Here is a 6402-nt window from a genome sequence, read left to right on the forward strand (position 1 = left end):
AAAATTAGACTTACATTTCTCAATTCAAAAGTGACCACACAGTTACTTACAGTACTCAATTTAGTGTAGTACTAGCATAAGAACAGGTATATAGATCAATGGAATAGAATCCAGAAATAAATTGTTACATTTAGGGTCACTGATTTCTACCAGGGTGCTGAGAAAAATCAGTGTAGGAACAAATGGTTCTGGAAAACTGGATATCCACATGCCAAAGAATGATGTTGGAACCCTAACTCACACCAATACAGACAGTACAAGTGGAGCTAATGGACCACTCCCCTCTACTCACCTGAAGCTGGGCAACACCCCACCTTTGTCCTAAGGCCTGCTACACAAAGGTAGAGATAAGACATAGGCTTGCCATGTCCTGTTGCATGACCTATAGTAACCTTTGTTCACTTAGAGCTTATTAAAAGTTCATGCATGTGAACTGCGTGTTATACATCTAATTATAACAGAGTGAATTATGGGAAAGGACATACAATAGATACAATAGATTCTATTGAGAATATTTTATTGTAATGTTGACTGAGAAGTTATGGTCTTCTCAGTGAGAACTTCCCTGATTATTTCATTAAAAATTTAAACTCCAGCCAGGTTTTGTGGCACAGGCCTGTAATTCCAGCACTCAGGAGGCTGAAACAGGAGAACTGGTGCAAGTTCCAGTCTAGCTTGGGCTGCATAGTGAGCTCAAGGCCAGCCTGAACTACATACTAAGACCTTCTCTCAAAAAAATTTAACCCTTCCTCAATAAAAATTTAAGCCTCCAGACTGCCTTGACACTCTCTACTCTTATCCATGCTTTATTTTCTCCCTTGGAAAAAAAATCTAATATAGTGTATATTTTACCTATTTATGTTTTTCATTTATCCCCCCCACAACGGAATGTAAGCTCCATGAAGACAGGCATGTTTGTGTACCTTGGTCCCCACTGGATTTCCAATGCCCGGAATGGTGGTTGGCTTATATCCTTGGTGATGAAGGGATACATAAATAAGGAACTAATTTGTAAATCAATGAGAAAGAACCAGATAGCTCAGCCACTGCTAGCAGTTAGAGAGATGGTTTGGAAGTTGGAAACTGGTCAGTTTCTAGTGTGGGTGACTTTGGACAAGGCATTTTTCCTCATCTATAAAGTGAATGAGTCCCATTAGGATATTGAACTTTTCTCCTCTTACAAAGCACCAACTAGTGCAGTAAAGACTCTGAGGTTCTACAAAATAGAAACAAATGTCCACTGCTGTCCAGGAGCAGCTTTACATGTGTATCTACATTCTGTTATGTGTTTCATTTATGACAATTTTTAAGCTCATAAAAATTGTATACCACAAAGAGTGAATTGTATTGGTAGTATTCATAAGGAAACAGTAGGAAACAATAATGCTATAAAAAGTTAAATTACAGTGATTCTTTTGAGAACATTTTATTGTAATGCCAACTATGAAACATATTAGCAATAAATTTTAAAAGGCAGTAATGGCATTAGCAGGAGAGACATCATGTATGTTTCCTGAACACTATATATCCTTGTCATTCCTTTCCAATATTTCACACTGCAGTTATGTAAGATGTTACCACTGGAGGAGTCTGAGAAGAAATCTGTGTGTCTCAAGTGAACCTTTTATGCAGGGTGTAGTTGAGGCACCTAAAACAGAGATAGAGTAACTTCATCGAGTTTGCAGAGCAGGTGGTACAAACTGTATCCTGCTTATGAATAGATTTGTCTTCTGAAAAGTGTGCAGCAAGACACAACCTACTATGTGGGAAAAAAATTTTAGCAGCTGTACCTCAGACAAAGGTTTACTATCTAGAATATATAAAGAATTGAAAAAAATCAGACCCCCCCCAAATTCAAAGACCCAACTCAAAAATGAGCATCTGAAATGAACAGACGTTTCTCAGACAAAGAAGTAAAAGCAGCAAATAAATATATGAAAAAATGTTCAACATCACTGGTCATTCAAGACATGCAGATGAAAACAACACAGAGATTCCACCTCACCCCAGAAAGAATGGCTGCTAATAGGAAATCAACCAATAACAAATGCTGGCAGGGGTGTGGGGAGAAAGGAACCCTTCTCCATTGTTGGTGGGAGTGCAGACTGGTGCAACCACTGTGGAAATCAGTGTGAAAATACCTCTGAGAACTAGGACTAGAGGTCCCATTTGACCCAGCTATTCCCCTGCTGGGGATATTCCCCTGCTGGGGATCTTCCCCAAAGAATTAAAAGAATCATGCCACAGAAATATATGTGCACCCATGTTTATAGTGGCACAGTTTATAATTAGCTAAAGCTTGGAAATAGCCTAAGTGCCCATCAACTGGAAACTGGATAAAGATGTGTTTTTTTTATAAAATGGAGTACTACTAAGCCATAAAGAACAAGAAACTAGAGACATTGATAGCTAAATGGATGCATATTGAGGCCATACACTTAAGTGAAATAAATAGGACACACCTGTGTAAATACCGAATAGTTTTTCTAGTGTAACTGAAAGTGTAAATAAAGATTAAAATGATTAAAATGAATAATTGATAATTTGAAATAGGAAAAGGTCCAAAGGTGTAGGGGTGATGGGAGGGGAAGGGGAAAGGAAAGAAGGGAAAGGGAAAATTATGAGAAAAGAAAAAAGATGGAGATGAAATCTATGTAAATAGGGAAGGGTGGAGGGGGTGAAGGGCACACAGGTAATGGGGAAAAAAATAAGAAGCAAGATACATCATGTACAGGTACAAGCACCCAATGATAAATGTAAACATATTGTATACCTAAAATGTACCAATAAAAGAATTTTAAAAAATAAATTGAAAAGTGTGCAGCAGAATTTTCTCTGATGTTCATTTTTATGACAACCCATTCATCCATTCATCAGGGTTGAGTTGGGGATATAGAGGTTGGTAGGAAACTCTCCCACCCTAACTTCTTGAGCAGTTATGGTTATCTTCTAAAATGAACTTGTATTGTGTATGACTAAGTCAATTTACTGTCATCCTGAGCTGATTGACAAGTGGGTAGAATAACCTCTCTGTCCCTGCCACCTTCCTTTGTAACAAAATCTCTAATAAACACTCTATCAGTGGCTTCCCTCTGGCCTCTGCACTGTTTCTTGACCCCCTGAGCTCTGGCCTACTTATCTTTTTAACTCACCATACCTCATTCATTATCTGTGTTCCAGGCTTTCCTGCAATTCAGAGCTCTGTGCAGTTTTATTTGTTTTTTTGTTTTTGGTACCGGGGATTGAACTCTGGACCTTTGCACTTGTGCAGCAGGCGCCTGAACCACTGAGCTAAATCCCTGGCCCAGCTCTGTGCAGTTTTGCAAATGTGCTGAGCTCCTACTAGCCTCAGGGTTGTTTTTCAATTGAAAAAAATGAGATAAAATTTACCATTTTTAAAGGTCTGACTGGGAGTCTATGGATGCAATGTAACCCCAGTTGGGTCCCCAGAATGGGGCCGGGGCATATGGCTTATAATGTTGTGTGACCATCAACCAATATGTGACTTCTGTGTCTAACTTCTTTGCATAGCATAATGTTTTCAAGGGTCACCCATGTGACAAGCATGTATTGGTGTTCCATTCCTTTTTATTGCTAAGAAATATTCCACTATACACATAGACCATGTTTTGTTTATCCACTCATCAGTTGGTGGACATTTGAGCTATCTCCACCTTTTTTTGGTACCAGGGATCAAGCTTAGAACCTTGTGCTTTCGAGACAGGCGTCAGCACCACTGAGCTAAATCCCAGGCCCATATCTCCACTTTTTGAATACCATAAATAATGCTGCTATGAACTTTTCTATGCAAGTTTTGTGTGCATATGTTTTCAGCTTTTTGGCTATATATGTAGCAGCGGAATTACAGGGTTCTGTGGTAATTCTGTATTTAACTTTTGAGAGACTGTCCAATTGTTTTCTCTCCAGGATATTTTTATCAGTCCCTGAGATCATTTGAACATGCAATTTTTACCCTGGATGAATCCACATATCTAAACTAGATGTTTTTAAGGGCCTTTCTTTTTTAGTACTTGGGGTGGAACTCAGGCCCTTTTGTATGCTAGGCGAATGCTGCTAAATGCACTTAGATCTGAGGGAGACGCACTCTTTTAGCACTTAGCATATTACTTTATCCTTTCTTGTGTAGCCAAGTGCACTCCTAGGCAGTGAACTCTGTGGAGAGGGTACCTGTGCCTCTTCTTGCCTAGCACGATGCTTGGCATGTGAGAGGCACACAATGAGAAACAGACTGAACAGCCCAGCACATATTCTGCTCAAAGCAACAAATGCCCCTGCTGTCCAATTCTTCCACTAACCAAAGTCTATTGAGTTATGAAGTTTTTGAAGCAGGGCATTGAAGAAGGATCGATATTATAGACATACACATGTATATATATGAATGTCACTGGTATTCATGACCATGTTAGTCATGAATGATCAGTCATGAATGACTGATTTTTAAATGTTCAAGAATAAAATTTGAGGACCACCTATTATATCAAGACTGAAATTGCAGGGGCAGGGATTTAGCTCAGTTGCATAGCAACTGCCTCACAAGCACAAGGTCCTGAGTTCAATCCCCAATACTAAAAAAAAAAAAAGATTGAAATTGCATTCTAATGTACAAATGTTTCTAAAGGTAATTTATACTCTTTTTTTTTTGTCTTTGTGTTTTTGAAGTCCAGGCTAACCTTAAACTCACTATGTAGCTCAGGCTGGCTTTGAACCTGCAGTCCTTCTGCCTCGGGCTCCTCAGTGTTAAGATTACAGGTATGCACCACTACATCTGGCTCAATTCATACTCTTTAACCAAATGATTCTATGCCTGAAAACCCTAAGAAACAATTATAGAAGCAGAAAATGTCTTTATGCATAAAGACACTAGCTGAAAATTATAAATCATTAAAAATGAGAAACAATATCCATCAATACGAAATGAAGGAATGGCTGTCTAAATTTTACAGTTATTAAAATGTTCAAGAATAATCTAGATTACCACAGGCATGGTGGCACATGCCTATAATCCCAGTACTCAGGAGGCTGAGGCAGAAGAATTACCACAAGTGTGAGGCCAGCCCAGGGTACACAGTGAGTTCCAGGCCACCCTAGGTTACATAGCAAGACCCTGACTCAAAAAATCCAAATAAAAGAATAACCTAGATTAATGCCATGGAAACTAACATACTGTGGCTTCAATTATTTAAAAAAGGGAAGATCCCTAACTATAATAAGATTATATCAAGATGCTAACCACATTATGGTGTGTAGTAGGACAATGTACATTTTTCCCTTTTTTTCCATTTTCTAAATGTTAAATGTGTTTTATTACCTTTCTAACTTAAAAGGGTATAATAGACATTGAAGCAAATGACATGAAATTTTAAAGGCCTCTATGACGAAGATGAGGTCTCTGATGATGTTTCTGTTTAGAATCTTCATTTGGAAAGTGTGGGAACAAAGTCACACAGCACTTTATGAGATGACCTAGTGCTACCGAGAAATCAGAAAGCACTTTTACCTCAATTGAAAAATGAATTCTCACCAGGGTTCAAGCCATATTGACAATCTTTTATAAAATTTTCCATTTCTCCATTACACACAGCCTTGGGAATGTGCTCATCCTCAGACGAGTGAGCAGAGCAATTACCAGCACCTCTGAGATCAGTGAGGTTCCTCAGTCCTGGCCAGACTCAGACGCACTGAATCAAGGATGCGCTCAGACATCTGCCATTTTTATCTAGGAAAGGGGGAGACCACACATTGGAAGACAAGCTTTCTGACACCTTCCAAGTCCTGGCCTGTCACTAACACAGAAGGGCCCTGCCCTAGAAAATACATTCAGCAAAATTCACCAGCCTAAGGCCTAGCATCCCAAGTTGGGAGTTTTACAGAGCACCTCACACTAGTTTGATTGTCCTTCAGGAAAAATAGAAAATAATAATAAAAAACAGAGAGAAACTGCCTATGCTTTGTGTTTGAATGGTCTGTGTCTTGTCACCTTGAGACAATAACACCAGAGAGGAGCACTCACTTTTACCAACTCTGGCCCACCCCTTTGATAGGTCTGACAATGTAAAATACAAACCAAAAGAGCATTTTAAACTTTGTTTTCTGATTTCAAGAATCTTTGCTATTCAGTCACTGTTTGGACTCTGGATAAGCGATGATAACATCTCATCCGGCACTTTAGTTTTATCACTTTAAAGCCTGGAGATTGTGATGAAAGCCTGGCTGTCTGGCATGGATTAGTCTTCCAGAGGTGCCCCAGGGGCAAGAAAGTGGGACAACACACGTGCTATGATCACAGCCCCAACACTTGCCAAATACTTGTCTAACTCCACATGGATCTGCTCATCATAGTGAGTTCAAGGCAGGCCTGAACTACATAATGAGAAGTACATA

Source organism: Heterocephalus glaber, unplaced genomic scaffold, assembly GCF_053883595.1.
Source record: "Heterocephalus glaber isolate CG9 unplaced genomic scaffold, H.glaber_assembly_v1.0 deba00001454, whole genome shotgun sequence".
In the NCBI taxonomy this organism is placed as follows: Eukaryota; Metazoa; Chordata; class Mammalia; order Rodentia; family Bathyergidae; genus Heterocephalus; species Heterocephalus glaber.